General features: G+C 38.3%; 1 long non-coding RNA gene across 2 annotated transcripts; it reads right to left on the minus strand.

The window, feature by feature from the left end:
- Positions 1–5,205: 5,205 nt before the first annotated feature.
- LOC127841348 (uncharacterized) lies at positions 5,206–21,864 on the minus strand. Of its 2 annotated transcripts, none has more exons than XR_008030934.1 (3): positions 21,822–21,864; positions 6,732–6,836; positions 5,206–6,160 (listed from the first exon to the last, which is right to left on the minus strand). It is a non-coding gene; the product is annotated as an uncharacterized LOC127841348 (long non-coding RNA). The 2 variants fall into 2 exon arrangements; XR_008030933.1 differs by lacking the exon at positions 21,822–21,864 and adding an exon at positions 14,747–14,789.
- Between the last annotated feature and the right edge of the window lie 883 nt (positions 21,865–22,747).

Raw genomic sequence — 22,747 nt, forward strand, 5'->3', positions numbered from 1 at the left:
TTATATTTGTTTGATTTTCATATTTAACAGAGTTTTCTAATATATGCTAAATGACGTTCGCGAATTATCTATACGACTTTATTGTTTGCTTCGCATATAAAAAACTGGTTGCGCTAATAGATGTTATGTAGATTAAAACAGTGTAAAACAAAATTCAATACTTCAAACCAACAGCTGACCAATCAAATCTTCAAACCAACACTTGACCTATCAAAACTTCAAACCAACAGCTGACCAATCCAATCAGTGTTTAAACTTATACCATTGATTCTAAAAAGCAAAAGCAAAGTGTGCGCATACTGTTTCGACGGGACCAAAAATGTCGAAACTAAGTTGGTTGGAAGGTTCATGAAGATGGTACGATACAAATGGTGCGATGGCAATATGTTCAGAGGATCGTTCTCCTACCATTGCACTATCATCGGTAAACTATTGTGATTTTGAACTATCGTTCTCCTGTCATCACACATTCGACATCGTTCGATAAGGGCAACGCCGTCATACAGTAAACATCGTCTCATCGCCGCCATGCAATCGATACCCTGCCTTTTAAAATTAAAACTTCATATCTAAACATCAAACCATTTTGTCACCGCTTTCTAGAGTTTTATTTTAAACTAGATACCGATTGAATCATAACATATTATCACATCGATTCATAAATTCGAACATGTTGTCTCATATTTAAAAACTTAATGAACATGCTTACAATAAAAAGAAAAAACTACGGCCATAGACGTAATAAACCTAATGTTTCATTGTAGGCAATTGGCATTTAAATAATGTTATAATCATAAATCGATACATCCACCACAATATGTAGATCGCGAAAATGTAATTTTAATTCTGATCTTGGACCTATGTACCTTATTAGTGTGTGCGTCACTCCGTCTTATCGTGATTATCAATTCTAGTAAGTTATTTAAAACCCCATAACGGTTGACAAAGAAACGCTCGATCAGGACAAAATGTCATTGATTTATTTCGAAAATAGGACATTTGGGATTTATTTGTGAACTAGACATTTAACTTAGGGACCTGGTTCTAGCACGCGGCACTTCGTTTCATCATGCTTAACTCTTCGAAGATGTTTGGAAATCTATTCATGCTATACAGAATTTTGCTTCTGAGAAATATTTACCGCATACTGCCATAGCGCCCACCCTTCCGTCATTTTGCTCGTCTTTTATCAAATGAAAAAAATAACAATGCCGTTTCGTCAGAAGGGAAGCAATCTTATTAAGTACACGATCTAACATCATATTTAGTAAGTGACCTTTTGCCCAAAAACAAGAAATGCAACAAACACAAACAAAACGAGAGTTTCGCCTTGAACGTGTTTTTATGCCTTTTTGAATTTAAATCATGAGTTAAAAGCATTATAAAGCGAAGCTAATAAAAAAGGCTGAAATTAGTATTATTGCATAAACTATATCTATAATGCCCTCTGGCGGGGTGCACAAATTTGGCAAAAGGAGGGCTTGAACGGGAGAAATCGTGTATTATCAAGGCGATTCACGTGCCGTTCAAGCCCTGTTATGTGTTTTTCATATCCATAAACTGGTCCACGCGCAGTTACCTCTCCTAGTAATGGATATTAACTCCAGTCTTCGACGACTTTCCAAGCATAAGATAGAGATAGAACCACGTAATACAACGACTATTCTGTTCGGCGTCTTAGTGCGGGCTGAATCTGAAGCATATTAGTGCGCGACCGACACACACAAGTGGCACGGATTTCCAGATGCTATTTATTTAGTATACACTATATTGTTGAATATAAATGTAGGTAATGTATGGCTAAATGTCATTCTTTTAACATGAGTTTCTGGCTAGAACGATACAAAGCACAACAGCTGCATTTGTTCAACATAAAACAAAGCTTCTCTTACGTTAATATAATGAAAGAGCTTCTTAGTATTCGCTTAAAATGACATTTCAAGTTTGAAATTGAAATAGACTTTGATTGTAGGTTCCGTTTTCAGGAATTCGAAATTCAGAATACCATACATCGCCTTAGCCTGAAACATGGTATTCTCGAGGTACTAAATGAATTATCATTCGCGCCTAAACACCATGTGTCTATATAGTATATATAGGATATATCACAGGTGGTTAGCGTGTGGCTATGATATTAATTAGTGAAAACATCATTTTGAATGATAAATAATCATATTATAACGAAAAATTAACTTTTCTGAAAAAAATATTTCACTATCAAATATATATATAACAAGGTATGCAACTCAAAATCACCCCAAAACGGGGTGCATCGCTTTGAACAGCCATATCTTCATCAATTGTGCAGCGATTTTCACGATCTTGGTCTTATTCAACGCAGAAATGAATTTCCTTTCTGGAAATGTATATGTCTTGCAATATTTCTACAAATGCTGGGTCAACTTTTAAGAAATAACACGATACACAACACGCATGACCCAGTTGACAGTGATCATGCATTCTTTATGAATGAAATCTCCAGTTGTAAAGACACACCTCCGCATTGGACCAATGAAATCACTCGTATGTTTAAAATGTCAGTTAGTTGAAATGTATGTAAACAAAGGTTTCAAACGGCGCTGGACAGTTAGTCTTGATGCAGAATGTAACGACAAGAGCGGTAATAATGTTTTTTCATACGTTTTATTGAATTATGGTATCGAACTACATGAACTTTGTAGGGAAGTTGCCCTTTACTCCGTGAAGATTTCAGTCTTAAAGACAGCATGATTAACTGGGTCATGCGAGTTGTGTATCGTGTTATTTCTTAAAAGTTGACCCAGCATTTGTAAAAATATTGCAAGACATATACATTTCCAGAAAGGAAATTCATTTCTGCGTTGAATAAGACCGAGATCGTGAAAATCGCTGCACAATTGATGAAGATATGGCTGTTCAAAGCGATGCACCCCGTTTTGGGGTGATTTTGAGTTGCATACCTTGTTATATATATATTTGATAGTGAAATTTTTTTTTCAGAAAAGTTAATTTTTCGTTATAATATGATTATTTATCATTCAAAATGATGTTTTCACTAATTAATATCATAGCCACACGCTACCCACCTGTGGGATATATGATTGAATATACAATCATATTTTTCTTAACTTCATATAAGAATTACTTTTCATAACGAAAATCTATATATTTCAACTGTAGTCACGACAAAAACAACACCACTGTCCGTCAGTCTTATTTATTTTACGTCGGGTTTTCCGCGGAAAAAGGGTTCGACAGCACTAAATTTAAATCCAAAATGAATAAGCAAAGATAGTTCATACCATCAAAAGCAGCAATCAATTAAGTTGATGTCATTTAAAATTATTGGAATTTAAGATACAAAAATATGTCAAAGACATTTTTAAGCACGGTCCATTTTCTTTGAAATGTGTATTGACCGACCGACCGACCGACCGACCGAAAGACAGACAGACGGACGGACGTGCGGACGGACGGACGGACAGACGGACAGACAGACAGACAGACAGACGGACGGACGGACGGACGGATGGATGGACGGACGGACGGACGGACGGACGGACAGACAGACAGACAGACAGACAGACAGACAGACAGACAGACAGACAGACAGACAGACAGACAGACAGACAGACAGACAGACAGACAGACAGACAGACAGACAGACAGACAGACAGACAGACAGACAGACAGACAGACAGACAGACAGACAGTCAGACAGACAGACAGGCAGGCAGGCAGGCAGATAGGCAGGCAGGCACGCAGGCAGGCACGCAGGCGTGAAGAAAAAGTCGCGTGTTTTTTACCAGAACAATGCGGGGAATCACGTGGTCAGAATTGAGAAAACATGGCCGCCGATGCCTCGATAAGATGGAAAATTTGAGTGTTTTAACAGGTACATCATCCTTATTACTTACTTGTTTTTATCGGATGACGCCTATCATAGGGCCAGCCGGACGCGGTTTCATCGAGTATCAACCGTTTCCCTCTCGTTGGTCTGAGTGTGGAGATTACTCATGGAATATTTTGAGATTTCCTGACCCGTCAATTGCTGTTGTACACGGACTACCAATAATATAACTGTTTTCACACTAATTAGCACTGTTTAAGTACCAGTTGGTCGTGCATTGAAACTGGCAAAAAAAGGATACATCGATTGCTAATGGCGTTATTTTCAAGGTAAAGTTGAGTTTCGATTGGTTTTGACGATTGCTGTTGAGCACGCACATGGCTGTTATACACGGACAACTTCTAGAACAACTGTTGTTGAGCACGCACATGTCGGAATACCGTTTTCTCCGCCGAATAAGTCTAAAACAACGTCGCATTGGCAATCTCTGATACATGTAGCGATACATATCTTATGTAAACGCACTGAAAATGTTAATTCGTATACGAAATTGGCTATCTGGATCATCAAAATTGTATTTTCAATAGGATTTTTTTTGCCAGCCTCTTTCAGTGTAGCTGCCTTTTGTAATGGCTTGCGAGTATTTGAAAATGTTGCTTTTCCTTCAGACAGTTTTATTTATATTTGTTTTGGATTGCTGTTTTTTGCTTGAAGAAATCCCTTCATGATATTGTCATTTAAGTGAATGTTCAATTGTTTTCAGAATAATTGTTCATGCTAAAGGGACAAGTACATATAAAGACAGGATAACATTTTACCCTATTTCTATACAGTTTGTGACCAGAACATAAAGGATGAATATGATTTGGCATTGGGCATGTATTTAAACAACTTGAAAATGTATTTTATTTTCTACAGATTGTGTACTGTGTTTTACGCTTTCAGAGATCAATTCATCAAGTATTTTTGTAAAAAGTATATTTTTTCGAGTGAATATACATAACACATTTGATCATGTAGATTAGTAGCATTTTTTGTCCCAGGTTAGTATTATCAAGAATATTTTTATTGAAATAATAGTCTTGCATTGGTCTCTTTTCAGTACTCGTTTTACATGAGCCGGATAGGGGACAGATTGTACATTTAACCTCGAAGCGGGCATAAAACCTTATAGCTACAGACACCAACTCAGACACATTTCAATTCACAAGGTAACTAGTTTACAACAAAAATCATCAATAAGCTTTGATCCTATAACTTTATTACAGTGGCAATATAAAGTTTAGGCCAGCGTTACCGCAGGTAATTTTTTCTGTAGTACTTTTCTAAAAATGCTATTAAATTATGAATTAGTACTGAAAATAAGCCATATCAGACATAGAATAACGTATAATACGTATCAAATATGTTTTGGACACGACATTTATAGTCAAAATAGCAAGATGGATTAATATGGACTTGGAAGCTGCCATCGTTGGGAAAATCAAGAGTGGGGTACAATTATTTAATCTACGAAACAAATGGTTAAAAAGTTATGTATGAAATTACCGTTGTTAAACAAGTCTGTCATACAGTCTGAAGCCATTATCTGATCGAAGTGATATTGTGGTAACAATCAGAAAATTGTATTGGTTGACTGTTCATTCATTTCTCAAGATTTGGCAATATCACACTTTAGCCCCCCGCCAGAGGTGTGAATACATATTGAATGAACACAATGGGCTCATTCCGTGTGCATATCCACCCCTCTGGCGGGGGCTAAAGTGGTATTTTGCCCAAGATTTTATTATGTTTAGACTAAACTTCGATTATTGACGATTTTAACAGTGTACGAATCAGTTTCCAATATTATATCTCTACTAAATAGCATGTATAAAACAAATAAAAACTTCAAAATATCTATTGCTTTAACAAAGTTGACTCAATGAAACAAATAATATGATCTTAACATAATAGATCTATAACAGTGATCTATAATGTATATTCATCAGAGATGCAGACAAGATGTGCATCAGCAGATACAGATGAACACCCATATAAACAAACAAGGAACCAAACTATCAGTGTATGACTCAGAGATATACAAGCAAACCATTTATAAAAATTTATAAAAAACATTTATATTTAATCTGTTAATTTCCTAAGTAAAGTAATTTGCGATAATGGTATCTCTAACTCTTATCCCATTCGATACAGCCTGAAACATCTCTTCCTCGGCAACCTCTTCTAAATGTTCCGGATCCACTGCTGGTACCCCCACATCAACCGCAGATTATGAAGAACAGCACAGGCAATGATGATGCGGCTGACCTTGGCAGGCTTCATTCCAATCTTTTATAAACAGAAATTGGAGGAATAAATTGAAAATTAATGTTACATCAAAAGACATTGTTAAAAATGTTGTCAAATTTGTACCCAATGCTTGATGCAGAGTAAATAGTAACAACTTCTTTTTTTCCCCGAGTGTAACAATTTACTATTTTCTTATGTATTTCTTATGAGCTCTAACAGATACACAAAATCATATCTAAAAATGTTTAAATTGTTTTAGCTGGCATTCAGTAATGTATCAGTACTTTACAGTAATACGAGACAGTTGTGTATAATGCTGTTACATTGACTTGTTCAATATGTCAAAATCAGTTACATTTATTCATATTTAGAATATTCAGCATATTTTTCCGTCTATTAGTAAGTTGAATTTAAGAATTGAAGTGTGTCTATGGCATGCAAAAATAATGTTAAGTTATTTATAACTTTTTTTCCAACTCTTAGACTTGATATGCCTAGAAATATATGATGATGTCAATTTCCATTAACAATCTTTATTGATAAAATACATTTTATTTTATAATCTTCAATAAATTGTATCATTAATAATATAAACAATTTCCTTACATACCTCACCATGAAGGACATGAAAGGTTCGCTTCCAAAACCCGAAGGCCCTTTCAATACTGTTTAGTGTCTATGTGAGCAGTTTTGTACTTTTCCTGAGCTTCTGACTCTGTGAAAACAGTTATAAATATGTTGATAGTTTTAATACTGAACTATTTATTGGAAAAGTGTTAGATATTAGAGAATCAATGAAAATCTATTTCATAATTATATGTGTTGAGTATGTAACGTGTCTACCGTTCCTTCGGGATATATATATAATGGCTTTTCCTCGGGCTTTCCTTAGCCGTGTGATTTGATAAAAAAATAATATAATTTGCCTCTATACAAGCCGGTTCCGTTTGCCCTGTGCGACTTGGATTGCTATGATCACTTGGGTTGACTTGGGTCGACTTGGGTCGACTTGGGTCGACTCGGGTTGACTTGGGTCGACTTGGGTTGCCTTGGGTCGACTTGGGTTGACTTGGGTTGACTTGGGTCGACTTGGGTTGACTTGGGTCGACTTGGGTTGACTTGGGTCGACTTGGGTTGACTTGGGTCGACTTGGGTCGACTTAAGTTGACTTGGGTCGACTTGGGTTGACTTGGGTCGACTTAAGTTGACTTGGGTCGACTTGGGTTGACTTTGGTCGACTTGGGTCGACTTGGGTCGACTTGGGTCGACTTGGGTCGACTTGGGTTGACTTGGGTCGACTTGGGTTGACTTGGGTCGACTTGGGTTGACTTGGGTCGACTTGGGCCTATACCAAAGAGTCTGCAGTGTCTCCCCTCTGCGTTACGCAAGGAAGACAATCAATGTCCCCCCTCTGCGTTATGCAAGGAAGACAAGCGGTCAGTGCTGTACAAGCGACAATCAGTAGCTTGACAGACTCAGGCTGACCTACGAGACCAGACTCGTGCACCGTCTTATATCACCAATGAAAACATGTGACCCAGACAAAGGTATGAGTCTCTATTGAAGCTACCCAGCAAGCTATGGTGTAATGCGCAAAGTTGCTTGGGTCACTTCTACTCAAAAGGCATCCAAAGTCCCAGATAATTCCAATGGTATACGGTCTCTAATTAATGCAACGTATTTAACGATGTGCTCTGATCGGCAATCGAACGCAGACTGCTCGCTCCCCATAAGAGCAGCGCTTTATATACAATCGTGATACATCGGCTATCTCGGATTCCTCCGTAAGATAGGCCTCGTGGCTAACGGTCGCCATATTGCCTTGTATTACTACTTTACTACCCAAAAGGTTGTCAGTCTATTGTTATGAGGCTGTATACGATGCGCGTTGAACTAGCGCCAAACTTTTTACCGAAACTTTGATATAAATAGCACTATTAACGTTCATTTGTGTTGCATTTTGACCTATTATCCAAGTGATTTACTTTTCCATTATTATTTAATCACCCTATCATCCAATTTTTAAGATGAAATTACGGTGTTTACAAAACCAACCAAACCGAAAGTGAAACTGGATGCATTACGTTTCGCGATGTAAACATTAAATATTTGTTCAGTTTGAGGAAGCGAATCAATAATAGACGTTGGAATATGTATGCAATACAGACTATCATTGCCGATTGTAGTACTGGCTAAAAAATACCTTTTATGACAGGTCATGTATAGAACGTTAATCAAATAGTGACCATAAATCACTACAAATGTCTGCGTTGTTCATTAATATAATTAATGCACGTTTCTGATCTAATTGCCTGTATCTAGTTGTAATTAACATGATATTGATAAAATTAAAACGTTTTTTTCATAAATTAACATTACGTGTTTTATTTTTATCATTTAGGGAATATATAATTGTATCAATATCATCATTAAATATTCTGAAAATGATCTAAATTATCATGATTACTTTAAAGTAGAATTTTTAAATTTTACTCATTGTTTTTAATGAATTTGCACATTTGCTTGATTCAAAATAAAATGTATTAATAAGGGTTTCAGTTGTTAGTTTTAACCCATTTTTAGTTCGATTAAATTTAAAGTACTAACTACGTACATGTATGTGAAATGCTCTTGAGTTCGTTTCCTGGGCCTAGAACCAGTACTTGGGTGTCTCTTGGAGATTTCTTAAGAATGCTCCCACACTGGGGATCAAACCAGTGACCTCCAGATCATTAGGTGGACACCACATCCATTACACATCAGCGACCTTTAATTAGTAAATTACTTTAGTATTGCAGCATTATATAATGTAATGTTGCAACATTTTTTGGAAAATGATTAATGTGCAGTACTAAATAAATCTAAATGCATACAATTTTAATTGTGTATATTGTGTGATTATTAGTTACAAATTCCCTTTTTACAGGTATACTGGATTATGAAAGACTGATAAACATAAAATTGACAACTCATCTCCCCAACGATACTTTGTGTGGCTCATTCTCGGAACAAACCCATAGTCAGTGAGAAAACTACAGTGTAAAAACCCCACTTGATTGTGACAATTATGGCTGACCAAGCAAATGTTATCATTTAAAATAAAGAAAACTTCCAGTTCAATATACATTTTATACCAATTATGACATTGACCAACACAGAAAATAATTATAAGGTTGATTTTCTCAAAATTGACTGTTACAATTGGATACTGTTTTAAGCTTCACTCTACTTTGTCTGAAAATAAAAGTCCTAAATGATGTAATAGAAACATACATATTTAATTTTTAGTTTTACAAGGATATATATATATATATATATATATATATACATATATTATAATATCTTTTTATCGATGGTCAATCAATTTAAGTTTAACTAATATATACATACACATTTTATACATGTGTATGCTTTGATTTTTTTCTATTGAAGCCAAATTTATATCCTATTAGATAGATAGATAATATCACAGCAGTATTCCTAGTTTGTCTGCAAGTACTGCAGAAATCATGGATTATTATTTTACTGAGTCAGCCTTAATCTTTATATTATAATTGTTAAAACAGATTAAGATGTGCATTATACAATTGAGGATGCATAAAGATTAAAAAATGGTACATGTATAAATTAATAAAGAATCAATAACAATCAGAAACTGTGCATTTTTTTCAGTATTGTGTGAAAGGATTTGAAGTAATTATGTGTTTTTGAAATATGATTTATGTGAATTTGAATAAATATATAAAATTTAGTGATTTTCTCAGACAAAACTGTTAATTACATACTAAAGTATTCAGAATGTATTATTGTAATATTCATTCGAATTTTTTAGTACAAAAAGCACTTTTCCCTGGCATTTGTATTTATAGTAATTGCATATTTTATAATTCTGACAGCATTTATAAACTGTGTTCATGCAAGCATGAAACTGGTTTCATTTTTTGAGTATTTAAACAAGAGGGCCATGATGGCCCTGTATCGCTCCACTGCTGAAAAAGGCTGAAACAAATATCTCTGCATGTGCAAATACTTAAATATAGGCCCTATTTAAGCACATGTACACTTTTGTGACCTTCTGGGCTGGGTTAAATTTAACCCCAGGGGCATAATTTGAGCAAATTTTGTAGAGGACTACTATATCTCACTACATACAAAATGTGGTAGCCCTAGGTCCTAGAGTTAAGGACAAGAATATTTTTAAAGTTTTCACAAAATAAGCAAGATATAAGCGTATATAATGTTCAATTTTGTGACATGCGGGTCAGGATCAAATTTGACCCAAAGGGCATAATTTGAACAAACTTGGTAGAGGACTATAAGATGTTACTGCATACCAAATTTGATAGCCATAGTCCAAATGGTTTTCGACAAGAAGATTTTTAAAGATTTCACAAAATAGGCGCTTTAAAAGCGTTTATTCAATTGTGTGACCCCCGGGGCAGGGTCAAAGTTGACCCCAGAGGCATTATTTGAACAAATTTGGTAGAGGTTTATTAGATGTCACTACATACCAAATTTGGTAGCCCTAGGCCCAATGGTTATGGACAACAAGATTTTTAAAGTTTTCACAAAATAGGCCCCATATAAGTGTATGTTCAGTTTTGTGACCCCGGGCAGGGTCAAATTTGACCCAAGGGGCATAATTTGAACAAACTTGGTAGAGAACTATAACATGTCACTACATACCAAATTTGGTAGCCCTATGCCTTATGGTTAAGGACAAGAAGAGTTTTAAAATTTTCACAAAATAGGCACTATATAAGCATATAATTGATTTTGTGGCCCCCGGGGCAGGGTCAAATTTGACCCCTGGGGCATAATTTGAACAAACTAAGTAGAGGACTATACAATGTCACTACATACCAAATTGTGTAGCCCTAGGCCTAATGGTTATGGACAAGATTTTTTTTTAAGTTATCACAAAATAGGCATTATATAAGCATATGTTCAATTTTGTGACCCCCGGGGCAGGGTCAAATTTGACCCAAGGGATTAAATTTGAACAAATTTGGTAGAGGACTATTAGATGTCACTATATACCAAATTTGATAGCCCTAGGCCGGATTGTTATGGACAAGAACTTTTTTGAAGTTTTCACAAAATAGGCCTTATATAAGCATATGTTCAATTGTGTGACCCTCGGGGCAGGGTCAAACTTGACCCCAGGGGCATAATTTGAACAAACTTGGTAGAGGACTATAAGATGCCACTACATACCAAATTTGGTAGCCCTAGGCCCAATGGTTATGGACGAGAAGATTTGTAAAGTTTTCACAAAATATACCCTATATAAGCATATGTTCAATTTTGTGACCCCCGGGGCAGGGTCAAATTTGACCCCAAGGGTATAATTTGAACAAATTTGGTAGAGGACTATTAGATGTCTCTACATACCAAATTTGAAAGCCCTAGGCCCAATGGTTATGGACGGGAGATTTTGAAAGTTTTCACAAAATAGGCCTTATTTAAGCAAATTTTCAATTTTGTGACCCCCAGGGCAGAGTCAAATTTGACCCCAGGGGCATAATTTGAACAAATTTGAAAGAGGTTCACCCCAGGAACATTCCTAAGAAATTTCATCAAAATTGGACCAGTAGTTTAGGAGAAGATGTTTAAAGGAAAAGTTTATGCATGGATGCACGATGGACACAGGACCTTTGGCCAGTGGAGCTAAAAATCAAATTAAACATTTAGTTTTGATGTAAAATCAGTTTTTATATGCAAGTGTCTATTTCACTTATAAATTAAAACAGCATATTATTCATTATTGAAAAGATTATTCCAAGCTTGATGTCATATTTCAACTTTGCATAGTGTAGTTAATTGAACATTGTATTGAACTGTATGGGCAGCTATATTTTTTAATTTATGTATGTTGTATTATACAAAATGCATTATTTCTACCACAAGTAGACCATATAAGGCCTACTGCTACTAAATAGGCACTGGTATGAATTTAACACTGTTTTTGATGCTCATACAAAACTTTAATTATTACTACACTTTAGTATATTAAATATTTTCAAGTTTTTGTTCAACATTTTTTGCAAAAGAAAAGAGTGTCTTAATGCATTTGAAAATATACTTAAAACAAACTAAAAATGCATTTTAACATACCTTTTTCCTGGTAAAGTGTATTTGGGATGATAAAAAATACACTTGAAGAGTATTTATGCTGGAAAAATGCAGAAAAAAATACATTTGTTTCTGTTAGAAGTGTGTCTTGTCTGCATTTTTAAGTGTATTAAATGCACATCAAATGCAGATAAATACAATGCCAATACTGTTACATGTATTGTAATGGAAATAAAATGCACTTGTTCTTGTAATTAAATGCTTTAGTGAATTGAAATAACCTTTTATAACGTTTTAACAATTAATAATACCTTTTTATATAAATTTTCTTTTGAAATGTGACACTTAAATGATTTTTGCACCACTAGTAAGAGGTATAATTTGTGCTCATAATGCTTTATCATTACACTATATAATATCATTTGTTGTATGAAAATTGCCCGTAAAATTCATGTGAAAGCTCAAGAGATCAATAGCAGCGTGCTATACCCTGCTCCTTTTTACATGACTTGATGGTATTTAGTCCCCAATTCTACATGGCTAAGGGAAAATTAATGTGCAGATTTGACAAATAAGTCTTAACTGGGATCCAATAGGCAGACTTTCATATTACTTGTATTTAATTTAAATCATGATCTGAATTGCTCTTTGGCAAATCTTTGTTGGTCACAGTATTCAACTGAATTTTGTTCACTTTGTAGTGATTATATTTTCTATATTTATCAGACAACATCTTTCTTCAAAAGTTTAACATGATTGCTTGGTTAATTTAGAAACAAGATCAATGCATCATAACATAAAATGAAAATATGTGTAATAGTAAAAATGGCAGCAAAAAAGCACTAGATTATCTGCCTTAAATCTGAGACGATATGTTGAGGTATTGGAATTTCTCATAAATAATGTGTTCCATAGTTGTATAATTGTATAGTCGCATGCATGAGTGGTGTCAATGTCACAATACCAATTAAAGCCTATAATTTACTAAAACAATTTGAAGTTTGATGTGTGTTTTTTTCAAGATCTGTTATGTATAATTATATATACATGTATATATATATTGTTGAAAAGTTAACATGCAATAAGTTTACTGTAATTAAGTGACAAATAGTTTTACTGATTTGGTTGGATGCATATATGCAAATATATCATGGTTTGTGCAGAGGACAGTAGCAAAAACAAGAGCTGTCTCCGTAGGATGACATATGCCCCCGATAAACGCTTTAATAAAAGTTATGAGCATTTTTCAAAACCTAAACGCCGACCCTTAGTTCAAGGTCAAAGGGGTCAAAATTTGTGTGTGTATGGGAAGGCCTTGTCCATATACACATGCATACCAAATATGAATGTTACATCTGAAGCGACATAGAAGTTATGAGCATTTTTTCGAAACCTAAATGCAAAGTGTGACGGATAGACAGACGGACAGTGCGATCACTATATGCCCTCCTTTGGGGGCATAAAAATGTGTTTCACATTGTTTTGGTAAATTAGTAATGTAGTTAAAAGAACAGAATCATCAATTATAAAGTTATTGATTATAAAGTGTTGCTGGCATATTTGATGCATTCATTTAGCTATAAGAAGGTCCCTGTTTTATCCCCACTGGCACCGAGTGAGGGTTCTCAAAATCTTTAAACAATATGAATAACTACATATAGGGTCAAGAGCCTTGTTGATATGGGGGCTAAACACCTGAAATCAAAGCGACCCAGGTTAAAGGCCGAGGCCAAATAAATAAACCAGAGGCCGCATGAGCCTGCTATACTCTGAACAAGTATTGTTTCTTCTCAGAAAACTGGCTTAAGTGTCTTACTAAGCTTTAGACTTTGAGTTTCAGTGCAATCAATCTAAAATAAATTGGTCAAATTAAATAATAATTTGTAAAAAATAAACATTCTGCACAAATTCAATTATTTACTTTACCTGTGTGCATGAATCATTTCAGTCTTGATGGTTAGTGAACTATGTCAAAAGCACCATAGCTATGAAACACTTGTATTTTGAATAGTGCAATGTTCCACAGAAATGATGCTGATGATAATTCTACGCGATGATGAATTATTATTAGATATATTTCTAAATTCCATTTCCACCAACAAATCGGTTATTCCACTACCAGTTCACATGCTTCATACACAGTTGAAAATAACACTATTTCACTCAACAACCGTGACACATGTACTCAATTTTTCAACTTTTCGCAATTAAACTTGTCTCCTACTGTTATTGTTGTACTTTTTAAAGTAGTTCGAAAGATGGCGACCATTAACCCAGAGATTGATTTATGAAATAAATCGTCTGCTGATCCAGAGTGGCTTTATATACTGATATATATACCACGTGACCCGCTTGCTGAAGACATCACCCTACTATTTCATGTAAACACAACCCTACCGTTTCAAACAGTAATTGTATAATACTGTGGCTATATTATGAAATACATCTTGTGCATCTTAATAACCGACTTGTATTATTAACTCATCAAATTATGTACATAAAAATAAAATGATCAATCCAAAATACACACGCTTTTTGCGTGGAACGTACCGAATAGTCGAATGCTTGTTCGCGGGAAATGTACTTTCGTTTTGGTGTAAATAATAGGAAAGAACTCAAAGAATAATGAACCTAAAGGATAAAGTACCGGCAAAAAACATCACACTACCCACGCCTCCGATTTCAAGCGTCCCGCTTACAATATTTCATATCTAAAAGTAAAACAAATGTGTCAATAACATCTTTAATTGACGAACCACGTACTACTTCCAGTAGTAATACAAAAACAATCGTATACAACAAAAACATGGATTTAAAGTTCAAAAATGACTAGTATCCTGTTGAGTAAAACAATCAAAACAACATGAATGTGACCTGATGAAACAATGAACAAGAAACAGTAACAATAAACTATACAGCTAACTCTAACAGTTCTAAATGTGTCTCAGTCATTTGGCAGTATGCCCCATGGTTATGTGGATATAGAAACCCATCGCGTCATGGCATGTTTCACCGCAGACATTACATCTCATAGGATTGTCGACACAATGGCAACCCTTGTGTACGAACATCATGGCCTGGTTGCCGAAGGTGATATCGCACACATCGTATTTGTTTACCCCAGGTTCGTCTGTCTGGGTCTGTACGTTACAACCAACCACCGCGGGGACCTGTCTTCTCATCGAACTTTTGTCTGGAGCGGAAGTTGCAATTGGGCGATCACAGCTGACCTCGTTTCCCATCCAGGAGCTGCATGCCTGCTCCACGGCCAGATGCGGTTTCTTAGAAGCAATGACTGGTTCTGGCGCCGTCCGTTTCCTGATTATTCTTCCTAAGTTAAAATCTATGCAAGGTTCTTCCTCTACACCAACTTCGGGGTCGCTATCCCAACTGCTGTCGCTACCCACCGTGTCGTCGCCGGGTGTTTTGGGTGTTTTTGCACTTTCCATGGAAGGCGCTTGAGTATGTCCCGTTAGATTCACGTGACGTTTTAGGTACACCAGTTCCTTGTAGTCTTTTCCACACTCATAGCACGTGTGGCTTTTGGGAATCATTGCGCACTATGTAACGTGTAACTCGAATCTTTCACCAGCAGTGACTTCTTCTTTGCATAGCGGACATATGGCCCTCGATCTGGGCGTGATCTTTGTGTTGGGCATTCCGGAACTGAAAGTAGAAAAGACATAGTCATGATGCCAAAGTGGTTTACGTCTTTTCCTACTTATCGAACCAAGGTCATCGTGGTTACTACCATCGTGTAAGCCTGGCTCGCTGGGTTCGGCACCCGACACCTCAGTTTTGTCCTGAGTTGTCATAGAATCGGTCTTATTTGTGTCTAACTCACCCAAAAGCACTTGAGGTCTTACTTTCCTCAATCTATCTGTGTGTATGACCTGCGCAGATCCAGACCTACCACAATTTACCTTATACAAAACGGTTGCCACTTTCTCAAGGATCTGAAACGGTCCATGCCAGTAAGAAGTAAATTTTGGAGACCACTCTGAACGTTTAACCGGAAAGCACACATATACTGAATCCCCTACATCAAAATGTTCATAGGCAAGTGACCTGTCATGATACTGCTTCTGTCGTTCAATTGCCTTACCAGTATATGTACGAACAAACGCATGAGCGGTTTCAAGCTTTTCTTGCAACTGCCACACCCATTCGTTAGGTGGTGTACATTTAGCATGTGTTGGCATATCGTATGCTAGGTCCAGAGGAATAGTTGTTTCACGTCCAAGCATCATAAGATTTGGGGTGACACCGGTAGTTTCGTGCTCCGATGACCTATAAGCCATCATAACGAATGGTAACTGGTCATCCCAGTCTCGATGATTTTCATTCACAAATGCGCTGAGCATTGCACACAAGGTTCGATTGAACCGCTCAAACATCCCGTCCGATTCCGGATGGTAGGGTGTCGTTCTAGTTTTCTCTATTTGTAACAGTCGACACATCTCTGTAAACAGTCTACTGGTGAATTGTGATCCTTGATCCGAAAGTACTTTCTTTGGTACACCATATCGTGACACGAACTGTTCCACAATGACACGAGCAACAGTTGCTGCCTCTATATTTGGCATTGCATACGCTTCTGTCCACTTGGTGAAGTAGTCGGATACCACCAAAATGTATTTATTCCCATTCTCGGTCATTGGCAATTCCCCCAAAATGTCGACTGCTATACGCTCCAAAGTATAGCCACTTCTTTTAACCTGCATTGGTGCTCGATAAGTTTTGTTGGGTCCTTTTCGCTTAGCACAAGTTTCACACCCATTGACGTAGCTCTGAACATCATGTTGTAGACCCGGCCAATAGAAGCGTTGCCTAATCTTTGCCAACGTCTTCTTTATTTCTAGATGTCATGAGGCCTTGATGTCATGTGCATATTTCAATACCTCTCTTCTCCTACTCAAAGGCAACACTGTCTGCCATTATATAGTCTTAGTATCAATAACGTCCCATCTTCTCACCACAATGTCATCCTTTACATGTAAGCGCTCCCATTGGTTCCACAGGGATTTCAGATATTTACTTCGAGGCTCAATTTCAGTATGGCTTTAGCGATAATTTCGTGATAGCCATTCTCTCATGGTGGCTATACCAGCATCATTGCTCTGGCACGATTGAATATCAACGAGGACGTCATTGGGATCTTCAGACTCCAACACTTCTCCAAGCGTACACACTCCCAAAGTTTGAACCTTGTCCATCACCGGACAGTCACGACCACATTGCTTACATACCCTTCTGCTCAAAGCATCAGCATTGCCATGTAACCTACCAGGTCTGTGCTCAATTTTCATGTCATAAACAGATAATATCTCGAGCCACCTAGCTAACTGACCCTCTGGATCTTTGAAGTTCATGATCCAACGGAGTGAGCTTTGGTCTGTTCGTAACAGGAACTGTCTTCCGTACAAATAATGCCGGTAGTACTTGACGAAGTGAACCACTGCAAGCAACTCTTTACGTGTCACACAGTACTTGCGTTCCGACTTGCTCAGAGCTCGACTAGCGAAGGCAACGACCTTCTCCTCTCCATTCTGCTTTTGTGACAGTTCGGCTGCTATGGCCATGTCACTCGCGTCAGTGTCTATAATGAAAGGTTCGCGAAAGTCCGGGTGACTCAGTACTGGCTCTCCCGTTAGTTTCTGCTTTAATGACTCGAATGCATGCATGCAGTCAGGTGTCCAGTCAAACTTCACATCTTTCTCGGTAAGTCGCTGTAGCGGTTTCGCTAGCTCCGCAAACCGGTAAATAAAACGCCTGTAGTAACTACAGAGTCCCAAGAATGAGCGTACATCACGCAGGCATCCGGGAATCGGCCAGGTACGTATGGCTTCAGTTTTCTTCGGGTCAGTACGTATCCCTTCTGATGATATTAGGTGGCCTAAGAATTCGATTTTTTCCGCAAACAGATGGCACTTGTTAGGTTTAAGTTTCAGCCCAGCCTCTCTAAACCTTTCTAGCACAGTACTCAAATTTGTCAACATATCGTCAAATGTCTTTCCAGTGACAATCACGTCATCTAAATAAATCAAACATATTTCCCATATCTCCATCAGACGTTCAAATGTCGCAGGTGCGTTGCATAACCCAAAGGGCATGACCTGGAACTCAAACAGACCTCTTCGACTGGAAAAAGCCGTCTTAGGCTTGTCAGCTTCCTCAACCTCCACCTGCCAGTAGCCTGCATTCATATCCAAGGACGAAATCCATCTACTATCGGACAAGTGGTCTAGAGATTCGTCCACCCTAGGAAGAGGGTAGGCATCCTTAATTGTAACATCGTTCAACCGCCGATAGTCAATGCAGAAGCGTTGCTTTCCATCCTTCTTTTTTACAAGAACGATACTGCTTGACAACGGACTCTTGGATGGTCGAATAACTTCTCTATCGAGCATGTCATTGATTTGTGCGTCAACCTCGTCCGTCATGTTCACAGGGACGCGACGCGGTGGTTGTTTGATTGGTTGCGTGTCACCTTTGGGTATCTTATGCTTGATTATACCTGTCCTACCAATATCATCATCGCCTGTGGAAAACACGTCCTCGAACTTTCTAAGGAGTTTTCCAACCTGTTTGGCCTGTTCCTTATTTAATCCACTCACAGCACGACTGTATAAATCGCGTAAATGGTCTGGCACGGGTGCCTCATGAGGCTGTGTGAATTCATCTACTTTAACTGTGTGTATAGATAGAACGGGGCTGGCTGTAGCAATCACAGTCCGCGGGAAAAGTATCTGCTCTTCCTGGGTAGGATTAAGTATACGAACAGGGAATTTTTGTTGTCCTCGTACTAATCACTTTGCGACAATACCTCGGCCCATGTCATACGATCTTTGAACTTGCTCTATCAAGCACATATCTTCCTTTAGAATATCCTCAGACGTTACCGCTGCTGGTATCATCATCTCTGACATTGCTGGTATTTTGACAACTTTACTGACGATCACCCTGTAGCAACCTAAAGTGCCACTTGAAACTAATGGACACCTTTTTCCCAGGATTTCAATAGATTCAGTGTCCGTTACATTTGTGAATCTTTAAGAAATCTAGCCCAAGGATAACATCGGTATCAATATCGGCAACAACAACATCCATGTTGTAGGTCGACCCTTGTACGTCAATACTTATGCTGCCTTGTCCCTTTATAGACAGGGGTGTACCAGCTGCAGACACAATATCTCTATGGAAGAATTTGAGGTCTTTTGTTTTACCATATATCAGCATCCAAAGTCTGTCGGAGACTAACGAGAGTGTTGCGCCTGTATCTACCAAACAATCTATGTCGCGTCCATTTATCTTCGCAGGGAGATACAACCCTGACCCATTATATGATGAAGTTTTCACAGACGAGTCGTTTGGTTTGGTGGTGCTGTCCAGGCGAGGTAAACGTGGGTTTGTATCTGACTTGGAGTGAAACTGTCCACCCCGTTTCGAATATCGGTTATTCCAATATTTTCGTTTACCACCAAACGTGGGTGGTTTGGGATTTCTCTGCTCGTTTTTCCATTGCCGGAATTCTTTTTGCAAATCATGTAAGGTTTTTGAAAGTGTTTTGATGTCATCACTATCCTCCGAAGGTGGCGTTCTTACCGAACTACTACTGACGGTTTTCTTCTCAGCCCTGTAGAATGCGTCCATCCTTACGGCGTGTCGAACAGCATCATTGAGACTGATCGGACGTGCTTGCTTGGTACGAATACGTAACTCAGTGCTATGTAAAGAGTCGATGAACTGTTCCTTCGCTAGGGTCTCGCGTACATCAGCAGGGACAGTGGGATATGCTAGGTTAGTTAGCCTGCGTATATCCTGAGCTAACTCAGATAGCTGTTCAGAGGCCCGCTGTCGGCGCTCTCTTAACTGCACCCTGTACAATTCCGTTTGGTTCGGCGGAAGAAATCTTTCCTGTAGGGCTTGTACCAAGGCACTATAGTCGTGTGCCTTTGCAGGAAGAATACCAAACACACCCTGTGCCTGTCCTCTCAAAGATACTGCCAGATACAACCCCATTTCTGACTCGGTCCATTTGTTTATCTTAGCACATGCATCAAAGTGGGCTTTATAATCTTGCCAAGACCCTGTACCATCGTACGTGGCAGGCTTCATCATGACTGATGGCTTGGACTTCCCCTGAGTCTCATCAAGAGCCCTTGGTATACCCTTTCTTCGGGTGGTTATAAACCTTTCCGGCGACATCGCTTCGTCAGGCTGGTAATTGTCACCATGAGTCGGGGTTTTAGTTACTGACCTAGGAGCTTTGGCAAACAACGGTTTGGGTGTGGACGTCGATGTCGATGTATTTGCAGCAAGTTCCAATTCCCTTCCAATACCAGTGATCTCGGATTCAAGCTTTAGTCTAGCATTTTCTAGCTTGACATGCTCAAGTTCGGCTCTTATCCTATCCAAGTCGCTTTGTTCTTGATGTGAAGCCATTGTGACGCTGAGTCGGGATGCTTAAAGGGTCGTCCCAATATATCCCACCGCTGCCACCAATTTTGTAACGTGTCTACCGTTCCTTCGGGATATATATATATATAATGGCTTTTCCTCGGGCTTTCCTTAGCCGTGTGATTTGATAAACAAATAATATAATTTGCCTCTATAAAAGCCGGTTCCGTATGCCCTGTGCGACTTGGGTTGCTTTGATCATTGGGTTGACTTGGGTCGACTTAGGTTGACTTGGGTCGACTTGGGTTAGCTTGGGTCAACTTGGGTTGACTTGGGTCGACTTAGGTTGACTTGGGTCGACTTGGGTTGACTTTGGTCGACTTGGGTTGACTTTGGTCGACTTGGGTCGACTTGGGTCGACTTGGGTCGACTTGGGTCGACTTGGGTTGACTTGGGTCGACTTGGGTCGACTTGGGTTGACTTTGGTCGACTTGGGTTGACTTGGGTCGACTTGGGTCGACGTGGGTCGACTTGGGTCGACTTGGGTTGACTTGGGTCGACTTGGGTCGACTTGGGTCGACTTGGGTCGACTTGGGCTTATACCAAAGAGTCTGCAGTGTCTCCCCTCTGCGTTACGCAAGGAAGACAATCAATGTCCCCCCTCTGCCTTACGCAAGGAAGACAAGCGGTCAGTGTTGTACAAGCGACAATCAGTATCTTGACAGACTCAGGCTGACCTACGAGACCAGACTCGTGCACCGTCTTATATCACAAATGAAAACCTGTGACCCGGACAAAGGTATGAGTCTCTATTGAAGCTACCCAGCAAGCTATGGTGTAATGCGCAAAGTTGCTTGGGTCACTTCTACTCAAAAGGCATCCAAAGTCCCAGATAATTCCAATGGTATACGGTCTCTAATTAATGCAACGTATTTAACGATGTGCTCTGATCGGCAATCGAACGCAGACTGCTCGCTCCCCATAAGAGCAGCGCTTTATATACTGATATATATACCACGTGACCCGCTTGCTTAAGACATCACCCTACTATTTCATGTAAACACAACCCTACCGTTTCAAACAGTAATTGTATAATACTGTGGCTATATTATGAAATACATATTGTGCATCTTAATAACCGACTTGTATTATTAAATCATCAAATTATGTAAATAAAAATAAAATGATCAATCCAAAATACACACGCTATTTGCGTGGAACGTACCGAATAGTCGAATGCTTGTTCGCGGGAAATGTACTTTCGTTTTGGTGTAAATTATAGGAAAGAACTCAAAGAATAATGAACCTAAAGGATAAAGTACCGGCAAAAATCATCACAAGTATATGCTTAGCATACATGAAAGTTGTTTTGTGCGTTTCGTTTTGTTTTGCAGTTTATGAAAAAAAACACGGCAATTTTCAACCAAAATGTGTGTTTTGCTGGATACATAATATATGTATCGCTACATGTACCGGAACATGCCAATGCGACGTTGTTTTAGACTTATTCGACGGAGAAAACGGTATTCCTTGACATGTGCGTGCTCAACAACAGTTGTTATAGAAGTTGTCCGTGTATAACAGCCATGTGCGTGCTCAACAGCAATCGTCAAAACCAATCGAAACTCAACTTTAACTTGAAAATAATGCCATTAGCAATCGATGTATCCATTTTTTGCCAAATTCAATGCGTCCGCACGACCAACTGGTACTTAAACAGTACTAATTAGTGTGAAAACAGTTATATTGTTGGTTGTCCGTGCACAACAGCAATTGACTGTTCAGGAAATCTCAAAATATTCCATGAGTAATCTCCACACTCAGACCAACGAGAGGGAAACGGTTGATACTCGATGAAACCGCGTCCGGCTGGCCCTATGATCGGCGTCATCCGATTAAAAACAAGTAAGTAATAAGGAATATGTACCTGTTTAAACACTCAAATTTTCCATCTTATCGAGGCATCGGCGGCCATGTTTTCTCAATTCTGACCACGTGATTCCCCGCATTGCAGAAGAAAAATCCAGCTAATTTAATTATTTTTAAGTACTTCAAACGCGTGTTCGGCCTAATGACGCGTATATACACGGGTTGTAAGTCTATTTAGCCCCTCGTATGTCCTGTTATTGTTCCCTACTGTGCTTGTTTGTT

Source organism: Dreissena polymorpha, chromosome 8 (assembly GCF_020536995.1).
Source record: "Dreissena polymorpha isolate Duluth1 chromosome 8, UMN_Dpol_1.0, whole genome shotgun sequence".
In the NCBI taxonomy this organism is placed as follows: Eukaryota; Metazoa; Mollusca; class Bivalvia; order Myida; family Dreissenidae; genus Dreissena; species Dreissena polymorpha.